Consider the following 11,831-nt stretch of genomic DNA (forward strand, 5'->3'; position numbering starts at 1 on the left):
GTAGGGGTGTTAGGGAAGGAGTTGGGGCTCCAAAATTAGGGTTTTGGGGAGGCTATGGAGGCTTCTTTACCTACTTTTCCTAGGGTTTTTTCTTCGATACGAAAATAGGGTGTGGAGGCTCCTATTTGTAAAATTTTTAGAAGCATTAGGGTTTGATTAGGGTTTCTTTTAGAGTTTTAATTAGGGTTTAGACTTTGGTCTCATGAGATGGACTTAGTCTTTAGGGTTTTGACTTAGGGTTTTGACTTTAGTCTTATGAGATTGACTTGATTAGTTTAGATTAGGATTTTGATTTAGGGTTTTGACTTTAGTCTTATGAGATTGACTTGATTAGTTTAGATTAGGGTTTTGATTTAGGATTTTGACTTTAGTCTTATGAGATTGACTTTAATACTTGACTTTAGTCTTACTTAATTGACTTTAATTTCGACTTTAGTCTTCTTTGATTGACTTTAATATCTTGACCTTAGTCTTGCTTGATTGACTTTAAATTTTTGGAAAACCCCCTCTATTATATCTTTAATTCTTTGGACCCCCAAATGGAGGGGTCCTTAAAGAAATATCTTGCGAACCCTCAACAATTTTGCTTGAAAACCTGATTGATAAATTTTTTGGTTTAAATTTTAATAATTAATTTTATTAATGTTTCACTTTACATTATTTAATGATTTATTTATTAATTTCAAAATTTTTAATTATTAAAATTGTGAAATTATCATTTTGCCCTCAGAGATGATTTTTTACGTTTTAAGTCATTTTTCAATGTTCCAGGATGTTTTGAAATCAGTTTTTCGTAAGGAATTCAATGGGAATGTTGGTTTTTGTCATTTATGAAATTTTTTGTGTGAAATGGTCGTGAATTTTATGAGTAGTATTTTCGTAATTTTATCAAATTTTGTGAAAATTGACGAAATGATTTATTTGGTTTCGATTTGTCGTTTTATGTATTTGAATGGATTTTCCTAAGCGTAATGTAGGCTCTAAGGTTGTTTTGATGTTAGGGGTATTTTGATAATTTGGTCATTTTTAGTGATTTTTATCGTGAAGCTTCTTTTTGGCTTGCAGGATGATGATTTCTATGTTTCTGGGTAGTATTTTCCTAGCGTAGCGTGGTTTCTAAGTTTTGTCAGTTCGAGATACCTCATCCGGATTTCTGAAACATATCTGGTAACAAAATAAAGCATTGGAATAGACATCCATCATTGGGAACCTTTGCGATTGGGTTGACGACTTGATTAATCAGGCGGATGCAAAAATGGGGTGTCTACATTTATGCATTTTGTGCCACCTCCGATCTGGAGATCTGGATGATTCAAAATTGACTTCATAGAATTGAGTTGGAAGGCTAGCTGCGCTATTTCTACCCAGTTAGGAGCTGTCTAACTTTAAGCAACCTATCTAGGTTCAATTTTTTCTTTTTGTGATTGTTTGATCGATTGTGTGATTTGCATGCTTGGTAGACGTTCACAGAGAAACGTATTAGAACCATTTGATCCTGAGATCGACAATATCTAGATATAGAACCTTGAACAGATTTACATTGTCATGGAGTTTAGGAAAAAATCTTGGATCCCATGCATCTTATGTGATAATTATGGTCATCCTCCTCCTGAGTGTTGTCCGAGTTTACCCATATTTCGTACTACGCAAGCCAATATACATCATTCACAAAATTCTTATTGGATGCCAACACTTTCGACCAACTATACCACATAAAAAATTGATTTCCCTTGGATACCATACCGTGTCAAAACGAGTTTACTCAGGATAGTCATTTTGGTAATCATGATGATTTTTATATACACGACACCTCGATAATGAATCCAACCATAATTCCAAAACAATCCTATGATTCTTAACATTTCTCCGAATATAGAGCTGTAGAGTCAGAGTCAACATTTAATGACTCATTTTTGTCCTCTCCTCTAACTTCATCATTAGACTCCTTGATGACTGAGTTGTTAAATCAACAACAACAGTTCATCCAAAAACAACAGTTCTATCAACAACAACAAGACATAGGTCAAGCCTTAGCCAACATAGGAACTCAATTGAGTCACCTAACGCTATCTTTAGAAGAAGAAAATTTTGATAAATTCAAAATTGAGGATATCTCCATCCCAAAATTCCATTATTCTATCAAAATAACCTTAGTGACCAGTTCTACTCTTTTGAAGATTTCAATGATTGTCCATCAATAATTGATAGTCCCTTCTTAACTGAAGTTCAAATTCAAATCAATGAGGTTACAGTTCCAACCGAAGCAATGATGGAAGTCCAACTAGATCAGCTTACTGTGCCTTAGAAGAAAGAAAGAATGGTCAATTTTCAAATGAGATAAACCCCGAGAGTCAACCAATGTTTCAAATTAACAATGAGCTAACCATTTGTATAAATTTGGCTAAGGAAACTGATCCACCATTAGAGAAAACTGTTGTTCAAGAAGAACCAAGGATGAACTCTAATTTGTTAGTCACACCAATTCTGACAACTACTGATCTAACCTCGTACCCCATCCAGCTTATCCTTTCACAAGATTGTAAAAACCATGCTTGTCTTACAACTTCCATTCTCTTAAGAAATACGATGGTTGAGAATGATTTCGAAAAGGTGATAACGTTAAGAACTGAGGATAAACGGGGGATGTTGATCATTTTAAAAAATTATTTCCATGTCCTAACGATGGTAAAAATCTGTCTGCTTATCATTTGGAGTAAGAAATCGATCACCGTGTCCATAAAATTAGATGCTAAGAAATTACCTTGGATTCAGACCTTTTGATAGGTCCGGCTGAAGATATTAAACGTAGCGCTACTTGGGAGGCAACCCATGTGCTTTTATTTTAATAAGTAGTATAGTTTGGAAATAAATTTTTTCAAAAAAAAAAAACTCCAACCCTAATATCTTTCTTATTATCTTCCTCTTCAAGAAAATTCTCAACCAAACCAATCAATCAGCGCTACTAGGACTGCAGACAGGTCAGTAATTGTTGATTGAGTAACAGAAATAGATGTTGGCCTATATTGAGGAGAAGAAGACACATGTCATTGAAAGTTTGGATTCAGATTAGGATGGGTTTCATTCTTAGATTATGACATTTTTAGGTTGTTTCTTAATTCTTAGGCAGGATTTTATTTATGCAAAACTATTTTAAAATTATAATTGTTATAACTTTCAATCTTTTCAGATCAACTGTAACAAGATTTTACATATTAATGCTCAATCCATTTCAGGTGTGATCTAATATTTTTCTCTATTTTCTTATTGCATGTATATTAAGGACAATATTTCATTTAGGTTTGGGGGTATTAGGTTAGCTCACAATTGCATTACATAGCATTCTAGTTTAGTTTCATGTTTTCAAAAAAAAAATTGAAAAAATATTTAACACTTTTGAAATATTTTCTTCAAAATCTTTTTATATATTTTTTACATATGAATTTCAAATATGTGACTCATGTCCTCGAAAGTGCCCTCGATTCGTGGGGTGCGCGGATCAGCTTTTGACCTTTGAGGTTTGGGAGTCACCACCTAGTTATTATGGTCTAGGAACTGAACTATGACTTTAAAAGACAAATACTACTAATCTATGAAAGACAAATAAGGGTCCGGGGATCACGTTACGGGTTGGAAGGTGTTAGGCACCAACCCAACCCGGCCAATATCAGTCTCTACTTATTCCCAAATAGAACTACATTGCTCAAAAGACCTAATCAATAAAAAAATTTAAATCTTTAGCTTTACGAAGACAACGGTCTTGTTCCCTCAGATCTGATAGAATATTTCTTCGTACAGTACTCCTCAGTTCGTTCTGTCACCGAATTTATTTCGGATCTCCAAAATAAAGTATCTCCTTTTGAATTTTTTTAAATTTTTTATGAATTTCTAGGATATTTTGGAAGAGCTTCTAGGTATTTTTTGAGCTAAAGTTAGGGTATGGATGTTAGGTAAGGAGTTGGGGTTTCAAAATCAAGGTTTGTAGGAGGTTAAGAAAGCTTTTTGACCTACTTTTTCCAAGATTTATTTTTTCATACGAAAATAGGTTGTAGAAACCCCTATTTATAGATTTTTAAGTGCCTTTTAGATAGAGTTAATGTTTAATTATAATTCTTTTAGAAAGAGTTATTGTTTAATTATAATTCTTTTAGGTAGAGTTATATTTTAATTAGAATTACTTTAACTAGAGTTATTATTTAATTAGGATTGTTTTAAATAGAGTTATTATTTAGTTAAGATTGTTTTAAATAGAGTTATTATTTAATTAGAACTCTATTAGGATTTTTGACTTTTAGTCTCACTTGATTGACTTTAAGATTTTGACTTTAGTCTTACTTGATTGACTTTAAGATTTTAACTTTAGTCTTACTTGATTGACTTTAAGATCTTGACTTTAGTCTTACTTGAATGACTTTAAGATTGACTTTTAAGATTTTGACTTTAGTCTTACTTGATTGACTTTAATTTAATTAGGATTTCACTTTACATTAATTAATGTTTTAATTATTAATTTCAGAATTTTTAATTATTAAAATTGTAAAATTACCTTTTACCTTTGGAGATGACTTTTTGCATTTTAAGTCGGTTTTTGATGTTCTAGGATGTTTTAGAATCGATTTTTTGTAAGGAATTCAATGGAAATATTGGTTTGTGTCGTTTATGAAATTTTTTTGTGCGAAATGGTTGTAAACCTTATGAGGGGCATTTTCATAATTTTGTGAAAATTAGTTAAATGATTTATTTGGTTTTAATTTGTTATTTTATGTGTTTGAAAGGATTTTCCTAAGCGTATTGTGGACTCTAGGGAAGTTTCGAGGTTAGGGGTATTTTGGTAATTTGATAATTTTTTAGTGATTTTTACCGTGAAGCTTTTTTTTTCCTGTAAGATGATAATTTCTATGTTTTTGGAGTTATATTTTCCTAGCGTAGCGTGGTTACTAAGGTTTTGTTAGTTTGAGATACCTCATCTGAATTTCTGAAACATATCTAGTAACAAAATAAAGCATTCGAATAATCATCCATCATTGGGAACCATTGCAATCGGGTTGACGAGTTGATTAACCAGGCGAGTGTAAAAATAGGGTATTTACAGATGCCCCTCTTTGGCAGAGGGTTGAAGCAAACTAGATAGCAAATCCATTTTGGTAGATAGTGCGATATCCGAATGCCAAAGCTAGTGACAATTCATTTTGCAGCCTGATTTAACAATTCGTCGGGATGTTCGGATCCTTGAGGGTAAAACTCTCCCCGAACAAAAAGGTTGTCAGGTCCTTGAGCATGAACTCTCACTGACAGTGTCAGATCCTTGAATTTTAGAAAATTCTCCCTGATTAAAATATGCAAATGTGTGCACTTGAAATTTGAGTAAAATCTGAGCAAAACATAAAATCTAAGAAAACCTGAAAAAAAATTGACTTTAAACAAAACTTGAGAAAAATTTGAAGTTTGAAAAAAATCTAAGCAAATGTTGAGAAAAAGTTGAATGTTATACTCTACCCACCCTAGGTGAAAGAGTAATGAACTTATTTTTCTGGGAGTCCTACTCTACCTGCTCGGGTGAAAGAGTGATAAACTAATTTTTTTTGGGAGTCCTACTCTACCTGCTCGGGGTGAAAGAGTAATGCACTAATTCTTTTTGGGAAGTTCTACTCTACCTACTCGGAGTGAAAGAGTAATGAACTAATTTTTTTGGGAGTCCTACTCTACCTGCCCAGTGTGAAAGAGTAATGAACTAATTTTTTTGGGAAGTTCTACTCTACCTACTGGGAGTGAAAGAGTAATGAACTAATTTTTTTAGGAGTCCTACTCTACCTGCCCAGGGTGAAAGAGTAATGAACTAATTTTTTTGGGAAGTTCTACTTTACCTATTCGGAGTGAAAGAGTAATGAACTAAGTTTTTTGGGAGTCCTACTCTACATGCCCAGGGTGAAAGAGTAATGAACTAATTTTTTTTGGGAAGTTCTACTCTACCTATTCGGAGTAAAAGAGTAATGAACTGCGTAGGGTAAAAAAGTAATGAACTAATTTATTTGGGAAGTTCTACTCTACCTACTCGAAGTGAAAAAGTAATGATCTAAGCTTTTTGGGAATCCTACTCTACTGCCCAAGGTGAAAGAGTAATGAACTAATTTTTTTTGGGAAGTTCTACTCTACCTACTCGGAGTGAAAGAGTAATGAACTAAGCTTTTGGGAAGTTCTACTCTACCCACTCGGAGTGAAAGAGTAATGAACTAATTTTTTTGGGAAGTTTTACTCTACCTACTCGGAGTGAAAGAGTAATGAACTGAGCTTTTGGGAAGTTCTATTCTACCCACTCGGAGTGAAAAAGTAATGAACTAATTTTTTTGGGAAGTTCTATTCTACCTACTCGGAGTGAAAGAGTAATAAACTAATTTTTTTTGGGAAATAAAACGGGGGATTAACACGGCATTTGAGTTTTTTTTTAAAATAAAAAATTAGATTTTTTGAAGGTCTGGTAAACATTTTAACTATCTTTGAATCTTAGGAGTTTTCAAAATTGCTATCAAGAGGGTAACCTTTAATTCAAAGTTAACCTTATCCTTTGGGGTTGAAATTGACCAGGCTTCAAAACCAAAATGCCCCTAGTTTGACAGGGAACATGTATTGGGGATAATTGATCGTAATTTAAAAACCCCTAGTGTAAGGAGGGAAACTGTACTCTTTAGAAAAAGGAAGTGCCCTTGTTATAAAATTTTGAAATCCTTGATTACCGCAAGCGCAATAAAGATTTAACTTTTAATTTGGATTTTTATATTGAAGATTTTGAGTCAAGCTCAAAGAAATTGGAGCGAAATATTTCTTTCTGAAATTCATCATAGAATTTATTCTTTCTCCCCGTAGGTTCGCTTAGGGACATGAAACTCTTCAGATCAATCATAGATGAGATACTTGTATCAACTGAGTCTATATTTGGTTCAAACTGGATATTAAAACTTGATTATTCGAACTTCTGAGGTTTTGGCTCGAACCGTCTTTTTAGCTTCTCAACTCAACGAAGATTTTCTTTTATTGGTTTCTCTAAATTTTACCTAGATTACGTTTTCAGGTTTTCAATCTAGCAAGCATGTTCTAGCTTTTGCTTAGATTGTCTTTTTAGATTTTCAATCTAGCGAGCTTACAATATTTTCTCTTTTCTTTGTTCTGATTGTTGCCAAGGTCGTCCTGTCAGATTTTCAACGTTGTGAGCTTGCCCTAATTTTTGCCTAAGTTTCCCTTTTGGGTTTTCAACCTAGCAGGCTTCATTTTTCTTTTTTTTTCATTTTGAACTTCTGGAGTTACTGTCTGATCATGTTTTTCTATCTTCCTTGATTTTTTCGCATAGTACTTAGGAGGACTTTTATGGGTTAGCTTAGACTGGGTATGAAAAGAAAGAAATTATAAGGTTCAAAAACCCAAATGCCCCTTGTGTGGCATTTTCTTTTAAATTGTTTTCTTTTTCCTTGAATTTTTTTTCCCATTTTGGGTGATATTTTTTTTCTTTTGAATTTTTTATTTTTAGACTTTGTTCTTTTTCGGGGAATCTATTTTTTATTTTAATGTAGTCGGGCCTAACGTAACTTCGCAGGTTGCCTACGTACCCCAGAATTTTGGGATCAAACCAAGACGTAGTTCGAAATCTTCCTTCCCCTAGGTTAGGTGATCGGGCTGAGAAATAAAAATGCATAATTTTTTTTGAAAAGTTTAAAAAGGGCTGAGAAAGAAGATATTAAACTGAGTAGTAGGAAAATTGATTCGATCAAAGATGGCCTCCTTAAATGTAGTACCGCTTGATCTAGTCAAGGTTGGTTGATTCTGGTAGTTCAATTCTATCATGATCTTGAAATCTGACAGCTTTTCCTGGTAATATTTCTTTGATGATGAACGAACCTCCCCAATTTGGTTTGAACTTCCCTCTGGGATCAAAAATAAGTGCCCAATTCTCTTTGAGTACCAAATCTCTGACTTGTAAGTGACGGGCCTTGATCTTTTATTTAAACACACGGGCAATAAGTCTGCACGTGATACAAACCTTTTAAGTTGTTTTCTTCAGTCAGGTTCAGTTTTTTGTATTGTTGTCGAACTCAGTTTATTTCTAACAATTGACTTTCCATCAAATCCTTGATATACGGGATTTCCATTTCAACTGGTGAGACTGCTTCCATATCATACACTAGAGAATAGGGAATGACTCCAGTGGAAGACTGTATTGAAGTATAATATGCCCCCAGTGTGAATGATAGCTTCTCTGACTATTCCTGGTGCGATCGACACATTTTCACGATGATTATTTTGAGACTCTTATTAGCTATTTGCTTCAACCACTCCATTAATCTGAGGACGGTAGGGAAATGATGTCGGATCTTAAACTTTGAGCACAAAGTAATCCTTGACTTTGAAGTGTGACCCGTTATCAGATATCAATCCCAAAGGTACCCTGTATTGATTTATGATAGCTGTAATGAGGACAACATTGAAACGTTTTGTAACATCTTCTTTGATCTCGTTGGTGTTTTCATTTCATCGAGCGAGTTTCTATTCCATGTCGTACAACACCTAAGCTTGCACCTAACATATCCTCATCAAACCACGTGAACAAGTCTTTTAAAATTTCTGAGTAAATTCATTATCCCTTTGTGTTCCTCTAGGGATAAGATGGTTTCTACTTGAATCTCTTTAGGAATTATTTTCTGTTCCGGGGTCAATGACCTTTGTTTTCTCGATTAAACGTTGAGCCTGACTCTTATCTTCCTTCTCAGGAAAGAAATCTATCCTTGAAGCCAGATTAGTAGTTAATTCATTAATACGCTCGAGGTATTCAAAAATTTCTTTTATCCAATCAAATTCAGATGGGACGACAAACACCTATTTAGACTTGACAAATTAACTTGACTCAATAGAAAAAGAGTAGACTCAATCTAAAGAAAACATGACATTGAAAAATTAGACTCGAGCTAACCAAATAACTCATGAAAACTCAAGACAACTACCCACAACGGGCTTGACTAGGACTGAGGACTGAGACATTGCCTACAACTAACAGAACTGAGGCACGGTGATCTTCAGGGAACAACTGGGCAATATTAAGAAATTTTGAGACTATTTCTAACTGTTGACTTGATATTGACGTTTGTTCTAACTGACCGGACTTACAACCCTAGCTAGACGATGGACGATTGAGCTTAGTTACAATGATAACCCTTAAAACTCATTGAAGGTGAATTTAATCAATTCTAGTTTTACCCCCTTGATAACATTTTAAATGAACCCTAAAATTTTATTAAATTCTGTGCACCAATCCATTAAACAATTCATTCATGCAATGATTATTCAGATGGAAAATGATTTTATTGCAATCTTGAAAATAATATTTTCATTGAATAAAAACTTTCACAAATTTGTTTATTTTTTTTTGCAAGTCATTTTCTTTCTAGAAAAATACACTTTAATAATTTTTCAAAGTCCATGTAAAATATATTTGTAAGTCATTTTTCATAAAAGAACAAATCATTTTGTCTCTTATTTTCTCCTTGAGAAACATTTTTCTTTAAAGTACATTTTCCTAGAAAAACCTTTTTCTTTTAGGAAACATTTTTCCCTAAAGAGTTTGAATTCTATTTTGATTTAAATGGTTCGGCCCATCATGATGGTTAGATTGAAATGGACTGGGTCATTATGAATTATTGCAAAAAATGGATTCTTTATTGGGTCGGTGCACCCATTTTAATCAAGTAAAATAAAAAACTTTAATCCTTGAAGACAATCATACATTTTGATATCATCATTCACATACATTCTGATATTATCATTCACATACAAGGTCCCATTCAATAACAACCTGGGAACACCCACGATAAGTTCGAGTCGTGACCTACAGGGGAGGTTTCTAGATTCTAAGCTTACTATGTGCAATGCATTTTTATCTGGCCACCTTTGCCCAAGTACACTTATATACCTCTCAAGTGTATTAAATCAGATGATACGTGGTGACTTGGTTTGATATACCGTATAGGTGATAATCTAAAACTTCAACTCACTTCTTTAAAGCCAAACGCAGCCAGTTTAATCCCTAGATCAGAGGTGGCGTGCGATGCTTGAGCATAGGCACTCTTAAATCACCTCTTTTCTAGAATAGACGTAGTCTATCCTCCTAGTACCGTAGTACATCAGAGCAAGATCTCGCTTAGGCACTGGTTTTGACCAAGAAGTGCAATTGACGTACTTATATTATCTTTGATATATCTATGGGTACGAGTCAAGAGTTGTAGCTTTCATAAATGGTTTGGCATCCTACGAGGGGATCGACCATGTACTAGTACTACGTTGGCAAATGTGACTGTGTGGCTTACAATAGGTCAAAGGTTCAGGTCACTTCAGCCTGGGTGCATCGATATACTTTTCAAAATCACCTGATCAAATGGTACTGATGCCCTAGTTTAATATATCCTAAGGTACGTGACTAGAGTTGTTGATTTCATGAATGACATTGCATCTTCGAAGAGATCAGGCCACGCACTAGTGCCACGTTGGCTGTATTGGGACATGCAAGCGTGCAAAACAGTAAACGTGCATATGGTGTGTGCAAAATAGGGTGGGGTGTGCCCGAGGCCTTTTTCAAACAAATGGGCCCACAGGTCAGATCATACTATTAACATACCAAAATACATAAACCTTAGTATTGAAATCAAAATCAGGGTCATGGCACATGTATGAGATATCACATAAATATTTACTATCAAATCAATAAATGAGTTGATTATCAATCAATAGCATGTGATCAAGGTATTAAAGAGAGATGGATTTACCGTGGGCATCAAAACATGATCCAAGGTCAATAATAATCAAGATATATACCAATCAAGATCAATCAATAGCTTATTTAAATCGCAATTGCCCACATATCACAACAAAATGACGCACAAAAAAAAATCGAATATCACATGATATACCACGAGTTTAACTAAGGAGATTTTCCAAAAAAAAAAAAAAACAAATTTTATGGTCCAATCGGGGGTCACTTTTGACAATCCGAAATTTCAAGGGATATTGAGAATGGAATAATGATTAATGAGATGAGGAGAAAAAATTTTTTTAAGAAAAAAACTATTTGATACATTTTTTTTATTATAAATAATCATTGCAAAAGTCTAAAAAAATTAAAATTATGTAACCCGCAAATGAGTCGTTATTGCTATACCACCTTTTAGTAACGTCACACCAATTCATAGTTTGCAATCACAAACAAAATTAACCAATATCTAAATATGGTGTACTATAGATAAAAGTTGGTGTGATAATATAAACAAATCTAAAACACCCAAAAATACGTGGAACCTCCTCAATTAGAGCGATTCTCAAATTAGATTTTCGGCTACAAAAGATCTTTTTTTTTTTTTTAATGAATTTTATTTAATAAAAAAAACAGATTTTCTTTTTCAAAAATCTAGAAGGCTATCACATCCAATTTTTTTTTTTTACAATCCAAGTGGACCCAATGACATGGAGCAAGATGTAATATCTTGCTAACCTAGTCATGGTAGTATGACCCAAGAAGTAGGTTCCAAATTACTTACTGTGTAACAAATTTCAAAAGGATTTTGTCTTACAAATTGCTAACAGCACGCATACACTCTATTCTACTTTAGATTGTCATGTTGCTGCCACACACATGTTGCCAACACAGCAACACCTAAGAAAAAAAATAAAATTCACACAGCTCAAAAATACTTCTGCCAGCACTTCACTCACACGTCCATGCATCACTCCCTCACTTTCTTTCGGTATCTCCCTTTACCAAACAAAAAGAAATCGGCTTCTAACCCCTTCCTTCTTTTTTT

This window comes from Akebia trifoliata, chromosome 8 (assembly GCF_017979445.1).
Source record: "Akebia trifoliata isolate Shusen 1 chromosome 8, ASM1797944v1, whole genome shotgun sequence".
NCBI lineage: Eukaryota > Viridiplantae > Streptophyta > Magnoliopsida > Ranunculales > Lardizabalaceae > Akebia > Akebia trifoliata.